At 49.5% G+C, this 20459-nt stretch overlaps 1 long non-coding RNA gene across 1 annotated transcript; it reads left to right on the forward strand.

Moving 5' to 3' along the window:
• The first annotated feature begins 7934 nt into the window (after positions 1 to 7934).
• On the forward strand, positions 7935 to 10237 carry LOC141421376 (uncharacterized). Its single transcript, XR_012445966.1, has 3 exons — positions 7935 to 8111; positions 9601 to 9739; positions 9887 to 10237. It is a non-coding gene; the product is annotated as an uncharacterized lncRNA (long non-coding RNA).
• Positions 10238 to 20459: the final 10222 nt, after the last annotated feature.

Raw genomic sequence — 20459 nt, forward strand, 5'->3', positions numbered from 1 at the left:
TAGCACCTCACTCAGAGCCTTATGCACAGGTAGTGTTCACGGAAGGCACAAAGGCAGAGGTGTTTGGCCACATTTGCAGGCATGTGACCTGCTCCTCTGTCTGGCTTTCATCTCTGTGTATGGCAGGGCGAGGCCTTGGGGAGCTGTGTTGGAGAGGAGAGCAGAGTTACACACACAGTGCAGAGCGTGAGCACGGTGTTTGCAGTGGAGTTTTGAAGCACCATGATGTACTTCAGACAACACATCCATCTCATGATGACACTGTGTGATGAGTGTCACCTTGTGGTACAGACCCCAGGAGGCCTTGTGCATAAGAAGACAGGAGGCCAATCCAGGAAAGAGGGTTGGCACAGCAAGAGTCATTGCAGGACCTGCACCACCTTGGGTTGCTCACCCTGTCTCTTGTATATTCATTCCATCTTTGGAATTCTGGTCCCTGTTCTGTGCCAGGCATGGCTCCAGGCTCTTGGGACAGAGCTGTGGGCAAATCTAGTTGATAAAGTGGTGTGGAAGCACAAACATTGCAAGTGAGAAAAACATCAGCTGGAAAAGAACTGGGTATCATGGAGTGTCAAGGGCAAGGGGAGGTCAGCCTGGAAATGGGACACTCCAGGATTGGGAAGAGCGTCAGGTGTCAGGCATGGAACTCCCAGGGCAGGAAAGTGTAGTGGGAGTGCGGGAGGTCCAGGGTGGGGAGGTGGGGAGAAGGAAGAGAGAACAAGGTGGGGTGGAGGGGTGGCTAAGGCCTGGCAGAGGTCACACAGAGCCTTCTGGGCCATGATTAAGGATTTTGGACTTCATTTAAAGAAGTCTGAGTAAGAGATACTATTGAGTTGAATTAGGGTACAAGCAGTGTGAAGATGTGACTGCTGGTGACATAATTAGGATAGGAATCTCTAAGGCAGGAAGTGAAGGGAGAAAGAAGCATGGGGTGACCCCAGGGCTTCCTACTTAAGTCACTGGTCAGATGGGGCTTCCACCGAATGAGGTCGGGAGGACGGGGGGCGGGGGGGAGGGGGTTGGGTTTGGAGGGTACACTTGTGGTCTGAGTGGGTCATGACATCCCACATGGGATGTTGGAGATCTCACTAGAGCGTCTCCTTTTTGGGGTTCTCTTCTCTTTAACACCTTGGTTCAAGGTCATCTACTCTCTCCAGCCCTGCTCAGACTGCTGGAAAGTTTGTGAGGGGAGAGAACCATGTAGCAGGGGACAGGCTGCTGTAAAAGGTGTATTCTCATAAAAGCATAATTCCCAACATAGTAAGGTTTATCAGGAGGCTGGAATGACGGAAATCATTTAATTCCGTTCCAGTCATTTTATTCAACTCAACCAATATTTTCTGTGGACCTACTCTGTGCCAGTGTACACAGACAAATCATGTTCACTGGCTCATGGACTAACATTGGGGCATCACATGCACAAAATAGTTTTATATTTTATAGGAGGATGTACAAAGAATCCTGGAGGAAGAATCAAGAGATGTTTGAACTAAATTTCTTACTGCTTTTTTCAGAAGCAGAAACTGAGGCCCAGTGAAGTGAAGGAACTTTCCTTAGTTGACAGTGGTTAGAAGCAGAGGCAAGGCTGGAGCCCCATCGTGAGCCCTCCACTATCATGTGGCCATGGGGACGAACACACCTTTCCATAGATGACCTGTTCCAAATGGGACAGGAAGGTGTGGTAGCCAAGAACTCCAGCTCAAGTCAGACAGGTCTGGGTTCAAATCCTGTCTCTGGCTTGTGTGACCTTGGGGTGAGTTATCAACCCTCCAGAGCTCGAGTCTCTTCACTTCCAAGTGAGTAATATTGCTGGTGATAGCATTGCCAAGAGTATATACTATTACCTGCCTCCAAGATCTGTGCGGATGGAGGACTGGGTGAGAAACCACGGATAAAGCAAGACTTGCTCTCTCCTTCTCAGGACCTGCATTGCCATTGCTCTGCTCGAAGCCACTGTCATCCTGTGCCTACATCTAGGCTTTTTCTTTTTTTATACTTTTCATCTGATTTCACCCTAGAAATACAGTCTGGGGGTTGCTTCTTGTGTAATTGATTTGTGGAGGAAGGTTGGAGAGGGCACAGGAAGGAGCTCAGCAAAGATGTGGCTTCAGCAGATCCCGCCAGGACTGGACCACGTGGAGGAGGCCGGGATTTCTACTCCCCCTCTCGGACAGTCGCTGAATGGGGAGTTCAACTCCTAGGCATTTCCCTGCGAGATCCATCCTGACTGCCTTCAAAGTAATCCTCTAGAGGAGGTCTCATGGTGGGCGTTAGCACCCAATGCTCTTAGCAGCTGAGGGGTGCATGTGCGTCCTGGTCCCCAAGGGGGATCTCTGATGAGGTAAGTAACACTTGGGTAAACACGCTTGACACTCTCTAATCTGTCTCTGAACAGAGGGAGGGAGGGCTTGGGGTAATGGCATCTGATCTCAATTGAATTAACATGGCGGGTGTTTCAGTTGCCTGCATTTTCATGGCAGGTGACGTTGTGTTCCACTTGATCACACTACAAAATTTAATTTTAATATAAATGCATTTATACTAAAATGAGGTGACTTAAAGATGAATATTGAGTAACTAAAAGTACAGGTGGAAGGAGGACAAGGCTGTCAGAAGACTGGAGTTGGAGGGAAAAAGTGTGTTTGGAGAGAGAGGGAGAGGTCCAAGGTCCTGGTTTGGAGAGGGATCTCGTCCCCCACTCTGGGTGATCCTAGATGACTCATGGCATCAGTGGACCTGCTGTGTGGTCTCAGGAAATTGCTCATGAGCTGGGTTCCGATCAGCCCATGTAGGGAATGTAGCATTTGGACCAAGATGGATCAGGACTGTATTGGTTGCCAGTGTCAAAAACCACAAATAGTTTATTCATGAAAGGGAGCTTACAGGTTCTTGTATCTGTGACTTCAGTTCTGGCTGAATCCAGGGATTACAAATGTCCTCCTCTCCTAGCTCTGATTTCTTCCATGTTACTTTCATTCTCAGACTTTCACCAGAAAGTGTCTCTAGAAGTTTACACTGGACTTTTAATTCATAGATATAGGGAACAAGAACTTCTTCCTAACAGTTTATTTTCTCAGAACTGAGTCTGGTAGATTCCAGGCAGATGGAAGTTTCTGATTGGCAAGGCCTTGGTCATGTGGCCATAGGATGAAAGGTTCTGATTGGCCAGACCTTTTTGTCTGCAGGTGAATGAGAGGTTTTAATTGACCAAACTGTTATGTGGCAGCAGGAGGATGGAAGGTTCTGATTGGCCAGGCTTTGGTCATGTGCCTATAAGTGGCAGACCTCCAGACCCTCTGGATTAGGATGTTTGGGAGGCAGCTGAGGCTCCTCAGTGGAGAATCCTTGAGTGCTTAGCAGAGGAGGGGTGGATGCTGGAGCAGGAAGGGTCCCACTTGCCAGAAAACTTTCTTTAAGGTTGTTTCCCTTTGAAATTGCACCCTGTGCTGCACCTAGGTGCTGTGGAGAAGGTCAAGGTGCTCTGCAGGAGCCCTCCCTCCTTCCTCTAGCCCTCTTCTTGGAAGTGCACCTTGGTCCTCCCTTAGCCAATATAAACTGACTCTGCCTTCACCCTGTTCTCCTCCCACCCAGTTCCTCCATCCACCTACCCAGACGACCCCCACCCCATCCATCTGCAAACAAGCCCTTCTTCTGGCATTGGGAGTGAGGACTTCTCTGAGCCTACCTCTCTTCTGACCAGCTGGGCATCTGAGGCTCTTGACCTTACTGTCTTCATATACAAAAAGAGGGTTCAGCCTCTCGGGCTGGGGTGAGGTCCACCTGGTACTACAAGGAAAGTGTCTTGCACCTGGTTGCTCACAGTCGGCTGCACAGATTTGCTGGTGTAATAGTCGTGGAATAGCAGGCCCTACACAGGGTACCTCTCACTCTGTATTCAACTCTCTGTTTTAGCCCACTTAATACTCCCATCTTCCTGGGGAGACACTGGGCCCCTCCTTGTGCCCTGAGCACACATTTCCTTCTTCCCTGCACATTTGCTCCTGCTGTTCCCTTGGCCTTCAATACCCTTCCTTCTCTGTATGGCTGAAGGCTGGTTCATGTTTTATTTCCTGTGGAAAACCTTTCCCAGACTCTAGCCAGCCTTACACTAAGGCTGAGGAAAGAGGAGTCCTCTTTCTAGTGACTCCTACCAACCCCCAGGGGCATTTCTTTATTATAGTCCACATTAGTGTATATTTCTGTGGTTGGCAGAGGTCAGTCTCCACCCACAGGTGTGTGACGCCTATGATCGGGCACATGTGTTATTCATCTTGCACAGAGTGAAATGCTGAGAGCTAGCTAGGCGAGTGAGTGAATGGCTAGCGTACTTCTGCTTAAAGGCCAGGACAGTGTCCGACTACTCTGTTCCCCCTGTGCCTGGTACCAACAGTTCACTAAATTCTTCTAGCACTTAATTGAAGGCTCCAGAAGGCAGGTGTGAATGACCAAGGAGAAGTGGATTTGGACAATGGAATCAGGGTCCAAGACATGGTTCCAAAGCTTTGTGGGGAGGACCTGGGGCTGGAGCCAGGGAGCCAAACCAGCCTCCTTTCCCTGGGCTGGCTCTTTTCCTGGCCCTGTGGGAAGGAAGAGACCCCACCCAGACAGGAGCGGCGTATCCGCCTGTTAGAATGATTCGCACAGTATTTTGTGGTCTTATCTGTTAATAATAAAAATGAAATTACATTAAAATACAGCCATGTGTGGGTTGCAGGGCAAGTTAATGATTCCTCATGGAGTCAGATGCATGTCCCTTTAATTGAGGTGTAATCGTGCTGGTAATAACACCCTGGATCTGTTCATGGCTTCCTTCTGAGGAGCTCAAAGCACTTTCTCTTCTTATCTCATCTCTCTCCCCAAATTCCCAGAGAAGTGGGTCTGTCACTCCTGTTTCTCAGGTGTCTGTGTGCTGTGAGTCACTCTGGGTTCTGGAGGGCACCCCAGGATCCCCAGGCCTGGGCAGGGCCCTGTGCCTTTCCCTGCCCTGAGCTCAGTCTGGAACGCCCCTATATCCAGGGTGATCAGAAAGACCTGGCAGTGAGGGCACTCTGCACTGCAGTGCGATGGCCGCCATGGGAAGTGGAGAAGGAGGTAGGGAAGGGCCAGCCACGGGGAGGAGGGGAGACATAGGAATCAGGACATTGGATCCTGAGTGTCCTGAGGGTAGGGCCCATCCTTAGGACTGAACACTGTGGTACAGGGATGTAAGCCAAATATACAGGTGGAGGAGACATGGGGTCATTCAAGACCCAGCTCAAAGATTACCTCTACCAGATACCTTGGTTCTTCCCCATCACAGACTTTCATATCCTTGGAGCCTCAGTTTCTTTTTCTTAGGCAGCGTTGTATTAGTGTGAACTATCTATCTGCTCACCACCCCCATTCGGTGTCAGCACCTGTACAGGCAGAGTCTGCCTCATCCCGCATCTCTAGGATCTGTCAGCACAGGGGGTCCACACAGCAGAGCTGGGAAGAGAGGGGACAGGAAAGGCTGGGCTTTAAAATTGGAAAGACTAGACTCAAACCTGGGTCTTGTCTGTCACCAGCTGTGGGGCTCAAGAAACCCCTGAGCCTCAGTGAGCACACTCCTCCCTCTACTTCCTCATCACAAAACAGAGCTGAGGAAACCACTTTTTTGGGGAGTGGCGAGGTTAACTGTGGTGACAGTGTGTGGTACCTAGTAGGTGTTGGGTATACATTTCCTATGATTAATTTTAGATTTGGTGGTTCCCAGCCCTGGCTCCGCATCAACACCACCCTTCTTGGGAACAGACTATTTGAAAGCCCCAGGGAAATTCTGGCCTGTGTATCTGGGGTTGATCCAAGGCACTTCTCTGTCAAAAAGGATCAGATCAAGCACATGATTGAATATAGAAAAGTCGTTGGTTTCTCTGGTTTCTAGGGTCCCATGGGGGGACAGAAAGGCTCCTGGATACAATGGCCTTTTCTGGGGGGAGCACTTGGGTACACACTGCCCAGGGTTGCCAGAGGAGGTGGGTTGGGATGGAGGTCACTGGACCTTTCTCACAGTAGCTGTCATCTTTTCTGGGGAAGTCTCAAGGGCTGATGTCCTCATTCCCCATGTTTTCACCTTTGAAGCCCAGATCTGGTGGGCAGAGAGCCCGGTAGACTTCTGAGCATCAGCCAATGGGGTCACGAAGTTGCTCCTTTGCCTTCTTGTTTGAGTTTATGAGAAGTTAGAGGTGGAAATGAAAGTTTGTAACCAATTCCAGCTCACTCTACTATCCAAGACAGCTGTAAGGGACCTCAGAGGTGCTGGGGTGCCAACCATACCATCTTTCTGGAAACCTTCAGCCCTTGAAGAGAGAACTCTACAAAGGTCCGGGGCCAGCAATGCAGACAGAGCTCAGGTCGTGGAGCTGGATTCTGATGGCCACTTGCTGTGTGACTTTGTAAGGGCTTTGCTGACTTTGAGACATGAGCTGACAATAAGAAATTCTTTCTCTAGGGTTTGTGATCCCGAACAGGAATGTAGAAAAAAGGAATTTGTCCCAGGCATGAAAGCAGTAAATGGCCAACCATGGTATTTGAAGAGACCCATGACCACGTGCAAGGTGTGGGACGGGGACCCAGCAGGTGCTGGACCCAGGTGTGGACACATCTGGAAGTGGAAGACGTGAATGGGGAAGGGGACCCAACATTGTGTGGTACATTTTCTCTCAAACTATTTTCTTTAATTTTCACACAATCCTAAGAAACATTAGTACCAAGTCTCTGCTTAACATTCAGAGTAACCAACTCGGCTCAAAGAAATGAAAGTCTCCAAAGTCACACAGTAGTAGGGTGGTGCTAGAATTTGAATCCACATCTCTCTGACTCTGTGTGTCATGCCTCTCCCTCCACCCCGAGTTTAGCACAAGATGGTTGCCGAGAGTGCTTGGGTTTCTTTAGATTCTCCTTGGAGTGGGTCTTCAGATGTTCCCCCTAGGGAAGGAGACAACCTCTCTTTCCTGGGAACAGAGCACTGTCAGTGTTTGAGAATGGGGGGAGCCTGTTACAGAGTCAAGGAAATCAAGATGCTGTCTCCTGTCATGGCAGGTGGGAGGTGGAGTCCCTCCCAGGATCCAGAGTAGGAGCTGGATGCTGTCTCTTCAGGCAGGACCTGGGGTGATGATCCTCAACAGGTAATCATTATATAATGAGTCAGGGAGGGCGGAAGGGTCTTGAAGTCTCAAAAGGCACAGATTTCCAGACCTCGTGTCACCCAGGAGATTCAGAGGCGGAATTGTGCAAGGGTGACCTCTACATAGGTCCAGGAAACAAGACAGCCGGTTTCTTTTCCATGTACCACGAGTGACTCACTTTTCCAAGAAACCAAGCCATTCCCTGGTTGGCTTGGGAACCAGGCCAGGGCTGAGTGGAGCAGGGAAGACACAGAGTGGGTGGCAGCAGTGTCACGCCCCTCTTTCCATGTGGAGCACAGAACTTAGTGTGTGAGACTGGGTATATTACACGTGCCCCACCCGCCGTGCTCTGGTCCACTTTTAATTCCATGTGGTGACAGCTAAGTACCAAGGCCATCATCGGAAAGATCACTAGGGTATGTGCAGAAATGGGGTGCACGTGTATGTAAAAGCCATGGAAAGGGGCACAATCTGAGGGGCAGGGAAAAGCTGTCCTGTCCTTGACCCCATCTTTCCTGCCTGGTGTAGGCATCACAACCTACCTGAACCTTAGTGTTCTCATTCGTGTGATGCAGACAGCATTGTCTGACTCTTAGAGTTGGGATTAGCAAGGATTAAGCAGAAGATGGTAAAAGGGCTCTGTCATAGTAGGCCTGGGTTCAGATCAGAGCCCCAGGCTCCATCACTGACCCTCCGGGCAGACCTGGCTGTCTGGAGCTTAAGAGTGGTCATCCATAAAATGGAGGTCCCTTGTAGAGTTGTCCTAAGGGGTAAGGGGCACAGTTGCCCAGCAAAGGTGTTAATTCCCTTCTCCTTCCCCGCTCATTCCCTAATGATTCTACTAAGAAGAGATATTTGGATCTGAAGAGGTCAAATTGTTCCAGACCAGACACTGATCTTTCCTAGGTTCCTAGTTCAGACACTGGGACCAGAAGACCACAGCCTCCCAAGCGGGGCTGAGCTGATGTAAGTACCTTGCGAGCCCAGCACCCGAGCCTCGGAAGTTCTCCATAAATGTCAGCTTTGGAGCTGCCTATAAATAGTTCTCCTTCCTGTTGGTGATGCAGCCCTGGCTGGAGCTTTGGCCTGGGTGATCAAGGCTGAGCTGACTTGCCCTGGAGTGACACCCAAGGTGCTGGGCAGGAGTGGCTGGGCTCCTCACTGGACCACCAGGAGCAGCTCAGGTGTCAGTTTATAACAGAGGTTGCCTTTGGCTTTCGCCAGGCCCAGGGAAGGTGGGAGAGTGGGATATCCATAATAGGGAAACAGCTAAGGTAGCAGACAAGGACACTGGCAAGGTACACTGAAGTCCCTTATGGAGGCTGACCAGCTAGGAGGCCACAGCTGAAGAGCTACCCATCTTTCACATGGAGCAAGAGGGCTGGGAAGGACTCTTAAGCCTGCTCCCAGCCAAGTTAGACAAGACACACTTCCTTCTCAGGAATTAGAGGGGCTGGCTTAGACTCCAAGCCAATGTGCTTTCTAGAATATTGTGTATATCTGGTTATGGACCCCTGTCCCGGGGGCTCACTCATCACTTCTGGGCACCCAGTTCACTGGATACTTACGGAGCATTGAGGGAGAGGAGAGGCCCAGAGAAAGGGTGTGGAGAGGGTGACATGTGAGCCAGGCTTCTGGGTGGATGTGAAGAAAAGCAGATGTACCACCTCCTCACCTTCCCCCATCTGCAGTTGCTCCCCTCTCAACATGGAATGATTCTCACTGAGGTCATCAGTGACCTTCTTGGGGCAGATTCAATGGGTGCATTACAGTTCTCCTCTTAACTAATGTGGGCGTCACATCGGACCCTATGTTCAGTTTTCCCTGATTCCTCCATCTTTTCCTGCCTCCTTGGCTGTTCCTTCTCAACTTTCCTTATGACTTCATCTATCCATGCTTCCTCTCTATCTACCATCCACTCACTCACCCATCCATCCATCCATCCATCCATCCATCCGTCCATCCATCGTCCATCCATCCATCTATCCATCTGTCCATCCATCCGTCCATCCATCCATCTATCCATCTGTTCTTGTAACTAAGGAGCCTTTATGGAGGCACCGTTTATAGATAGTGGAAGGATTAAGGAAACTCAGCAGGAGAGTGCCTCTTTCTAGGACTAACATAACAGGGAGCTATTATGAACCTTCAGCCTGAAGACCAAGTGGCTATCAGAGAGCCAAGCCCAGAGAGCAAAGCCCTGAGTGGCTTCCTGTCAGGGCCTACACCTTCGGCAGAGGGACACAGCCAACCCTGGGATGAACACCCTGGTTCGATTCTCCTCTCCCCTGCTGGTGTTCTGGTAGGATAGTGGGTCTGAGACCCCTGCTGCCTATTCGGCACCCTCATCTGGAGGGCAGATGCCTCCTAGGTTGCAATCTCTGGCCAGGACTTCTCTTCTGACCACCTGAGCACTTAACTGTCTATTTACTAGACATCTCTGCCTGTCCTTCAGGTGTCACAAACTCAGTGGGTCTCATGGCCTTCCTTCAAGCTGTCCATCTCTGATGTTTCCTGACATTGTGAATGGCACCTCGACCACGGATCCTCATCCGTGTCAAGGACTGGGACTCCTCCCTGCCATGTACCACCAGGTACGGTCAAACCTATACACAGGCACCTGACAGATGCACACCCTTCTCCCTCCCACTCCTGGTGCTTTCTCTCCCCTGGAGCACTGTGATTGCTTCCTCAGTGCCACCTCACAGCCTTGTGACAAGGGCTCCTTCTTACCTCTTCAGGTCCACTCTCTCTCCTCCTTAGTCATGGAATCCCAGCTTGTTACTTACATGACCAGTGACTCAAAGGATATTTGGAAGTCTCTCTTGCAACTAGGAATGGCCGTACGACTGAGTTCTAAAGGAAGACGTAAGCCCAAGTGTGATGTAGAAGTGCTGGGAAGATGCTTTAAAATGGAAAGGGTACTTTCTTCTTCCTCCTGGCTCTATTCTGCTGCCTGGAGCTTGATACGATGGCTGGAGCTCTAGCAGCAGCCATGTGGATAATGGCTGTTTACAGCTGAAAGAGTAATCAGCCATAGACTACTATTTATGGCCTTCATCAATGCAAAAGTGAAATAAATGTCCAACTTGTATGAGTCACTGTTGCTTTGGCTTCCCTGTTCCTGGCAGCAGAATACAATTCTAACAGAATTGTCTTGGGCCCGGGGGATTGTTTTGTCTGTTTCATTCTACCCTCTTGGGCCAACTATTTTAGCAGAGCCACGAGTACAGTTTCTTGCATGCTGTAAACGTCCTATTTCAAGAATGGAGGGCTTGTATAGAGACACAAAAGACCTATCAGCCCTGCCCAGGCACTGTCTGGAGGAGAAATGGGTTGGGGGAAAGTTATCATCTCCTTGGTGCAACCCTGAAGCCATGGGGGATGACAGCAGGTGACAATATAAGACTCACTAATGGTTTCTTATTGGGTCTCAACAGAGCAGAGTCTGGTTGCCCACAGAAGTAACTCACTCGACAACACCCCCTTTACTCTCTCATCTGCCTTGTTCTTGTCACTGTCACTGCTTCTTTCAAGGGTCACCTGTCAAACTCCCTCCACGTATGTTTTTGTCTCTGCTTTTGGGGGAACCAACAGGACTCTTTCCAAAATGTCACTCTCTTCCGGCCTCTCCCTTTCCAGAAGTCCTTCTCCGCAACCATGAACTCCTGGTTGATGATGCAAGATCTTGGCTTGGCCGCTGGCTTGTCACCTCCTCCCCTGGTACCCGCCCCTCCCCCTTGGCCACAGTATGCCCTCTGCCCCAGCTGGCTGGGCCATCAGCAGGTTTCTGAGGTTCATGGTCGGGTGCCTTCTCACAGAGCGGAACATCTCTCCTTCCCCTTCCCCTGGCTGGGGCTCCTGTGCCTGTCGTCATCCTGCTCCATGGCCTCTTCTGGAAGCCTTCCTGATACCCTGTCCAGCAGGAGCTGCCTCCTGTCCAGGGTCTCTCTCTTTCCTTTGTTTTAGGGCAATTGCCATATTCACTTTTGTAGCCAGGGCCTAGCACCAAATCAAGACAGACTTGGAGCTCAGGGTTTGCTAAAGGAGGAGGCAGGGTGGGGGCACCAGGGTGAACAGGGCAGAGAGGGCACTGCCTGGGGGCAAAGTGCATTCCTGGATTGAGCAGTGGCTCCCTCCCCCCACTCCCAGGACACTCAGTCCAGCATCCATTTTCCCTCCAGATTCGGTGTCCCTCATTATTCAGTCTCAGCTTCTAGGGCCTTCCTTCCCACTCTGAGCTCTGGCCCTGCTCACCTGTCCTATCTTAAACCTGCCATGCACTCTCAAACCACCATCATTCCACTTCTGTTCTTCCCTGTGCAGGATGGCTAAGCTCTTCCCTCCGCTGTCCCACCCCCCAGGGGAGCTTCTCCCTGCCCGTCAAGGCCAGTTTCAAATCTCTCTGTATTCGCAAACTCTTCTCTGCCAGGGACTGTGCTTTGTTCACTGCAGGTTCTTAGGTAAACTTGTCTTGCGTTGGGTGTGTTGTAGAGTAAGGGCTCAGATGTGATTTATTTATCAAGTACCTACACGCAGCTTAATATATTCTAGACACTATTCTAGACACTGTACATGTATCAACTGATTTCTTACATCTTATAAACAAAGTATTGTCTTTATTTTATGGACTATAAAACTGAGGCATAGGGAAGTTAAATAAGTTGTCCAAGGCTGTACAGCTAGAAAGTTCCAGAGACAGGATTTGAACCCAAGCAAGCGCTCTGGCTGTGCATCTGATGGGAGCTGAGGCTGGGATATGCAGAGGCTTTGACTGCCACACTGAGGTGATGAACTTGACTTTGCAAGGGCAGGGAGTTGTGGAAGATCTCACAATGTGAACAGTCCAGAGGCAGCTCTCCTCTAGGCTGTGTGGGCTGGAAGAGGCTGTGGGATAAGGCATGGGGACCACTCCCAAGCCCCAGGGGCAGAGCAGGTAGCTCTCAATGGTTCAGGAGGGCTGGTGGCAAGTTGCTTCTTCATTGATGCTGTGGAATAAGGGCGCTTGGTACTTCAATCAGCTTCTCCTGGGGGCTCTGAGGGTCAGGGGAGCAGCTTCCAGAAGCTCTGCAGGTGGCTAGGAACATCTGGGAACATCTGGCTTGGGGGCCACGGAGCAGCTCCAGAGGCCTGATCTTGGGCAAGGTCTGAGTACCAGCATGGCCTTCTGGAGCAGTGAGGACAAGGCTTCCTGGCAGGAAACCAGCATCCCAACTCCCACCTGCCTCCCTCCTGGAGGTCATTGGTGGGTGAGGTGTACACTTACAATAGCAAAGCCAGCGTCTGCCAATGGCTGCCACTTTGACTTAATTTTTGAGGCACTCTCACCTTGTTATTTAATGATTCTATTCTGTGGTATGGGTGACCTTGGGGAGCAGAAGGAAGGTAGGAAATTGAGGGGTGTTACAGGCTGAATTCATATGTTCAAAATTTATGCTGAAGTGTTAACCCTCAGGACCCCAGAATGAGAGCGTGTTTGGGGATTGAGCCTTTGATTAAGGATGTAATGGAGGTTTGCTGAAGTTGATGGAGTCGTCCCTAATCCAATGTGCCTGGTTCCCCTATCAGAAAAGGGGATCAGGACTGAGCCCCTCATATATGAAGACCCTATGAAGACACAGCTATCTGCCAGTCCAAGAGAGAGGCCATAGAAGACACCAAGACTGCTAACACCTTGATCTTGGACTTCCAGCCTCCAGGACTCTGGCCACATAGTCTCTGCTGCTTAAGCCACACAGGGTGTGGTAGTTAAGGTGGCACCATGGCTCATCCAACTGCAGTGTCCCCAGTCGTAGGATCAGGCTGGCAAATGTAAAAGGCATCAGGACGGGAGGGGCTCGGTGTGGGTCATCTGGAGCATTGTGCCTTGGTCCCACTGAATTGTCAGGTAGCCCCAGCCCTGCCCTCACCCAAAGGGAAGGGTGCTCCTAATCCCATGGGGAGACAGACACAGTGAGGTTGTGCTCAACCCATGTGAGTCACACAGTGATAAAACATATACATAACACAGATGCAGGACTGGACAGCTCACTGTCCAGGATGACATCACAGACAAGATGCCTCAGAAGTCATCCTGGACTAGCAACCAGGCAATGGAAGGAAGGGCATCCCAGTGAAGGGATCTGCAAGTGCAAAGGCCCTGAGACACATGAGATTTCCTGGAGGGAATGAGATGTAATGCTGGAGGGCAGAGTTGGGGCCAGGCAAGATAGGCCCTTGCACAGAGACTGGGTTGGGGTGTCTCAGAGATAGATGGGGATTCTGGGGCTTTGCCCCCTTGCCCAGCAGTGCCATTGGCTAGCTGGGTGATGCTGACTAGGTCACTTAGCTTCTTGGGCTATCAAGGTTCTCATCTGTAAAATGAAGACGATCGTAGCACCTGTCTTATAGGGTTGCCACAAAGGTGAGGTAGGCAAATCCTACCCCATGATTTGGCATGCAGGTTGTTCTTGACAAACCCCGGCTGTTGGCTCAGCTCGGTTTCCACACCTGCTGTTCCCCAAGTGACTGAAATGATGACTTCATCAATACCTTCCACTGGGTGTAGTGGGAGGTGAGGTCAGTGTGGAGCCACTCGTCACCCACTGGAACTGAGAACTGAGAGGTGCAGAGGCTCCTGGAAACCCAAGGAGAACTTGCCAGAAAGCATTTGGTACAGGGTTCTCTGAACAGGGTATATTCTGAGGCTCCATAGGTTGGTGACGCATGCATCAGGGAAGGAACTGAAAAGGGGACCTGAAAGATGTGTTTTCTCAGTAACAGGCAAAGGAGGTGGCAGGGGTGGAGGGGCCCAGGCTCAGAGGCTCCCAGGAGCAGAATTGTTGCCCGTCAGGACTGAAAGGTTCTGAAAGGTCATCTGTCCTGTTGATGTTACAATGGCAGTTGCTAGGTTGGTCATGGCTTGGGTTGAAGACTTCCTTTGTTTAACTGAGTGGGTTTTGGTAAAGTGAAAAGATGTAGACAGTTACATCCATTTATAATTCATGATCATTTACAAAAAGTTCATGTGGACAGCCTCTGTGGACACCCAGTATCTGGGGACAGTAACCAGCATCCTGTGCAGTGCCTGTTAGCAGGAGTTAAATGGTGGGTGCCCTGTGGGAGGTTTAGCTCCCTGTCACTTGGGGACCCCTTCAGTAGGTGTCTGCTTGCATGATATCATGTCTAGCCTTACATTGTCATTTTACAGATGGGGAGACTGTAACCTGGAGTGGGGCTGGGGACCGTCCAATTTTATACCAACAAGTGATTGAGCTCTGAGGAGACTCCAGGTTGCCTTTAGCTTTAATTGATAATAATGACTAATGATCCATTAAATATCTACAAATTATCTCACACTTAATCTTCATAACAACCCTGGGAAGGAAATTATCTCAGTTTTTCAGATTAGGAAACCGAGTCATAGAAAGATGAAGAGGACCTTCCCAGGGCTGCTGGGTCAGTGCGGGGACAGAGCTGGGACCAGAATTGAAGTCGAGCAGGCTTCAAGCCCCAGGGCTTTGTTGTGGGCTGCCTGGAAGCACTAGGGCAGGCTCAGGAGATATTAACAGAGGAAGGTTCTGGAAGCCAGGACCAGGTGCTTTACCAGGGAGCACGCAGGTTGCTGAGATTCTCATGGGAAAGGGGTGAAGTGTTCTCCTCTCAGGCCTTCTTCATAGATCGGGACACCCCAAGAAGAGAGTTGGGGAACCTGGCCAGGGCTCAGGGAGGGAGCAAGGATTTGTGAACTAAAGAGGTCCTGCCTGTCTTCAAGACCCCCAGTATCCCTATGCAGGGCCATGCCCCTGAGGAGGGTTCTCTGTCATAGGAGCTGTCCCTTGGTATCAAGGCTACCTCTAGCTGCTTTTTCTCTCTCCAGGTATTCAGCTTTCTGAGTCCAGGGACCCCTATCCCATTTGTCTCTCTATTTTTGTCATCTAGCATGGTGCTTAATTCCAGAAGAGCACCAAAAATGGTCTGGAATGAATGAATAAGTGGATGAACAGATGAAAGAATGGATGGATGGATGAAAGAATTGATCAATGAATGAATGAATGGAGAATAAATGAACAAATGAATGGATAAATGAATGAATGAGTATATGAATGAACAAATGAATGGATGGGTGGATGAATAGACAAATGGACAGATGGAAGGATGGATGGATGAATGGATGTATGTATGAATGATTGGATGGATGGGTGAATGAATGGCTAGATGGATTGAATGAGTGGCTAGATGGATGGATGGATGGATGGATAAATGGATAAATATGGGATGAAGGTCCCTTTCTTCCTGGAATCAGACTGCTGGGATTTGAGTCTTGGCTTCACACTTACTGAGTGATTTGAAAAAATGATTTAATCTCTTTGGCTCTCAGTTTCTACATCTGTAGAGATTATGATCGTGTTTGTCTCATTGTCTGTTATTAGATTTACATATTATCTACCCATCAAGTTCTTAACATAATATCCTGTTTTCTGCTGTCTAATATGGTGGTCACTAGTCACATGTGGCTATTTAAATTAACCAGTGAACTCAAATTAAAAATTCATATCCTTCCACTGCACTGGCTATATTTCATGCATTCGGTGGTTTCCATATTGCACGGTCAGATCTAGATGATTTCTGTCGCTGTGGGGAATTCTGCTGGACAGAGCTGGCTGGGATTGTGTCAGGGATCTGCGATGTCAGTCTTCCCTACAATTATGATCATTGCTGTTCTTGTTGCTGTCATGCAACTCCAAGAATCTGGAGAGGAGGACAACTCTCTTTAGCTCTACACATGATAAAAGCGAGAGCACACAAGGGAGGGGTGAGGATAGGTAAGACACCTAAAAAACTAGCTAGCATTTATTTCCCTTAACACAGAGAAACTTAAAGCAGATACCTTAAAAGCAACTGAGGCCAATAGGAAAAGGGGACCAGGACCTAGAGAAAAGGTTAGATCAAAAAGAATTAACCTAGAAGGTAACACACACGCACAGGAAATTAATGCGAGTCAATGCCCTGTATAGCTATCCTTATCTCAACCAGCAAAAACCCTTGTTCCTTCCTATTATTGCTTATACTCTCTCTACAACAAAATTAGAAATAAGGGCAAAATAGTTTCTGCTGGGTATTGAGGGGGTGGGGAGGAGAGGGAGGGGGCGGAGTGGGTGGTAAGGGAGGGGTTGGGGGCAGGGGGGAGAAATGACCCGAGCCTTGTATGCACATATGAATAATAAAATTAAAAAAAAAAAAACAACTCTCTTTAGCTCTAAAGGGGGAGATTTGCTGTCATGGCTGTCTGGGCTCACCCCTTCCCAGAATACTGGCCCCTTGACTTTCATTTGGTGATACCTTATTTGTGCCAATAACTGAGGGTCAGACTTTAAGAAGTCACCAAAACAGAGCCCAACCTGAAAGCCTCCTCCCTCTCAGAGAGTCTAGGCTATCTTTGAGGGCCAGACCTGGATTTTCTTAGCTGGGCATGGCGGCTCACATCTATAATCTCAGCTCTCAGGAGGCTGGCAGGAGGAGTGGGAGTCTGAGGCCAGCCTGAACTACATAGTGAGACCCTGTCTCAAAAAACCAAAACCAAATCAAACCAAACCAAAACCAAACTGGATTTTCTTCATCCTGGTGTCCCCAGTGTCTGGTATTTGGCAGGTGTGAAATGACCTACAAATGTGGAGGTCCATCTAGAGGAGAGATGTGCCCTTTGACCCCTTGCCCACCAGGAACCCCACTGCCCCCAGGCCTGCCTTAGCTTAAAGACCTGTCAGTACCTCTCCCCTCCCCATGTAAACCCCAGCTGTGCATCAGGGTCCCAATGGCCCTGGGGCATTGGGCTCTGCTCACTGTCCACCTTCTGCCCCACCCACCAGTCTCACTCACCTTTCTGTTTGCTGTGACATTGGCCCTCCAGCACCTCTGAGATTTTGCATGTGTTACCCACTTCCTTTCAACTTAGGTGTCCCTTCTCTGAACCTGTCCCCATCCCCACCCTGGGACTGTATTAAGTATACAGTCTATTCCTACCATAGTGAGCTGGCCTGCACCTGCCACCTGTCACTTGAATATACCTGCCAAGGCTCTGACCACTGTCCAGTCTGTGAGCTCTGGCCAAAAGGTCCATGGCTACCTTGTTAACCACTGTGGGCTTGGTGTCTGGCCCAGGCAGAAAGGATGCTCGTAGTGCTGATGGAATGAGGCAGAAAGGTGAGTGGATGAATGTCATTTTTATCAAGTCCAAAGCCAGCCTCTGATGACAGGTTCTGACAGTCTTCATGATGCTTCCTAATTGAATTTTCTTTTTTTTTGGCCGTACTAGGGTTTGAACTCAAGGCCTCACATTTGCTATGCTGGTGCTTTGGTTATGCTGCTAGCCCTTTTTGCTTTTTAGGTACTTTTTGAACAAGGTGTCGCTTTTATGTCCCGGCTGGACCATGATTCTCCTATTAATGCTTCTTACATAGCTGGAACAACAGGTGTGCACCACCACGTCCAGCTATTGGTTGAGATGGGGTCTAGAGAACTGTCTGCCTGGGCTGGCCTCCAATGGCAATCCTCCTGATCATCACCTAGTTAGGATTACAGGCAAGAGCTACCATACCTGGCTAAGTGGAGTGTTTTTGAAGCTGAATGTTAAAAATGACTTTTTCCTGATAGGAGTTTGTTCATCTCCTGGTCTCAAAAGGATAAAATCATGCAAACAGCCTTGTGTTCCTTTGTTACAGTTATTACAGGATAGAGACTCACAGTGTGGGATGTTCAACCAGGCTGTCTGAACTTGAATTTCGGCTCCACTACCCAGAGGCTGTGTGACTTTGGTAAATTACTTCATTTACTATGCTTCAGTTTCCTCCTAATAAAAACTTATCTGATGAGGTGGCTGTGACTATTAAATTCGTCTATGTTTAGAAATAGCCTAGAATAGCCCCTTTACATAAAATAAAGTTAAATAAAGTAACTAGAGAATAACCCTCATAAAGAGTAAGCTGGTGACCTAGAAGTTATTTTCCTCCTGGCCTGGTTTCAGCACAAGGCTGGTTTTGTGCTTGCCCAGCCTCTGCTCCTACACTTCTGTGGTATTTTGTCCAGCTAATTCTTGTCTTCTCCTTCTTTGTCATCTAACAGCACTGTCTTTGCTGTCTGCTAAAGGGTCAGTTCATACTACAGTGTAAGTGACTGAAAGGTTTAATGTGACCCCTTCCCAAAGTTACTGTGTTAACATGTCGTGTTCTGGTTCACCTGGGGGAATCCAGGGGCAGAAATCTCATGTGGTACATGTCAGTGTTCTTCCTGGGCCTGGTTAGCCCTTGAGGCCCTGCTTAGGTCTGATTTGTATCTCCAGGACAGGGAGGCAGGAGTGGGGGGCTTAGACCCATGGAGTGAACCACTGAGGACATTGGGAGAAACACTAGGTGGAGAGAGAGAGGGTGTGACTCTGGCATTTAATAACAGTGGATGAGTTTAAAATAAAAACCCAGATCCTGGCCAGCCTACACTGCCACTCTAAGGCCAAAGAGCACTCAGATGCCATGTGACCTGACCTCAAAGGAGGTTTTGGAGTCAGAGTGGCTGCAGCAGCGATGCAGGAAGCAGAGCTCAGCATGGGACCTGTGGCAGGAGGCTGCTTGGAGCCCTAAGAGATGCCACTGGTTGAAGTTACATGCAATCAAAGAAACACACACACACACACACAGAGCAAGGGAAGGGAGGAAGAAGAGAAATGGTATAAAATTGTGGGGTCACCATCCCTTGCCAAACTCTCTCTCTCCCTTTCCCTCTGAAGGAAACAGGAACATGGCGTCTGGCCTGCTCTGAGGGCAGATGGCTCTCTTGGGTTTCAGCATGAGTCTGTGATTGCATAAACAACGTGGCCAGGGGCAGGGCAGCCCACTCTGGGAGAGCCATCCCTTGCCAGGGCTTGGGTCCTGGATGTCTACACTTTTCAAGCCTGGCCATGCCCCCTCTGCAGGCCTTTTGCTGCTTGGCCACTTACATTGGCTGTCACAGTGTTGTCTCAGTTGTTCCTTATGATGACCTGGAAAGATGGCAGGATGGTAAACCCATTTCACAGAAAGGACAACCCTGACTTTTACAAAGGCAACTTTGCTTGCTCAAGGTCAAATGGAGAGGAAATGACAGAGGCAGGTGCAGGACCCAGGCCTGTGCGTGGTCAGCTGGCCAGGAAGTTCAGTCGGAAGAAGGGAGGCAGTCCTGCTCTTGGAAGAGGGTGCTGAGCGTCCTTGAGCGACACCAGGCAGGGCTCTGGAGCAAAGGAGCATGAACTAAAGCCTAGAGGCATCTCTGCTAGCAGCGTGGCTTCAGGCCCGGACTTGAACATTTCTGTGCCTTGGCTTCCTTGTCTGTAGAATGGGACGAGTTGTCTGACCTGCCTTGTCCGGTCATGCTGGGGATTAAGCGAGCAAAAGCAGGTGACATGTTAGGCCCCCTGCAGGCACATTGTGACCACAGCTCTTATTGGCACGTCCTTTCAATCTGTGTTTTCCTTGTGGTTGTTTTATATTTATCTTGTGAGTGACTTTTAAAAGTTTGATTCCTGTTTAACAAAAGATGACACAAGGCACAGAGAGCTTAAAATTTATTTAAATACATAAATTTTATTTGTCTTAAATCCAGGAAATATTTGGGCTTGGACCTAGGACTTCTGATGCCAAACCTGGGTTGCTCCTGGCCGTGTCATGGGGTTTCCCTGTGCCAGAGTTCTTGGACTTTCCTGTCATTGTTGGCCTCCAGGAATCAGGAACGGCCTTGGGCACAGTCACCAGGACATCCGCACCCCCAGATTCTCCATGGCTTATTTCCCTGTGTTACTGCAGCCTCCAGCTCCCCTCCAGTGAGTGGAGCTGTCTGGCACTTGGCCACTTCTGAGGTCAGCTTGTTTCCAGTGTCCAGTAAATATGGATCACTCCTCAGCCCTCCCATGGGCTTGCTGTCGTCAGGGTCCCAATCTGATCCTGTAACCATGGCGGAGATCAGCGCCTCTGTGCCTTTCTGTACAGATCCTTGGTGTTTGCGGAGCTTGCGCTGAGAGCTCTGCCATGCTGGCTGCTGGGAATGTCTTGGGGAACCACAGATGAGGCCAGGAGTTCCCAAGTTTGCAGCCTGGCAGAGAAGACCAATGGCAATCACGGTCTAATCATGATGAGTACAGGTGACAGACAGATAAGTTATCTGAAGGAAATGGGTCAGGTTTGGGGAGAATGAAGAGTAAAGACAACTGGCCTGGACTTGGGCACCCGAGAGACTTCCTCTCTGGTGACAGGCAGGCAGGACTGAGCTAGTGAAGAGAGATAGAGCTTTCCAGGCAGTGGGGACAGCATG

Source organism: Castor canadensis, chromosome 3 (genome assembly GCF_047511655.1).
Source record: "Castor canadensis chromosome 3, mCasCan1.hap1v2, whole genome shotgun sequence".
Classification (NCBI taxonomy): domain Eukaryota; kingdom Metazoa; phylum Chordata; class Mammalia; order Rodentia; family Castoridae; genus Castor; species Castor canadensis.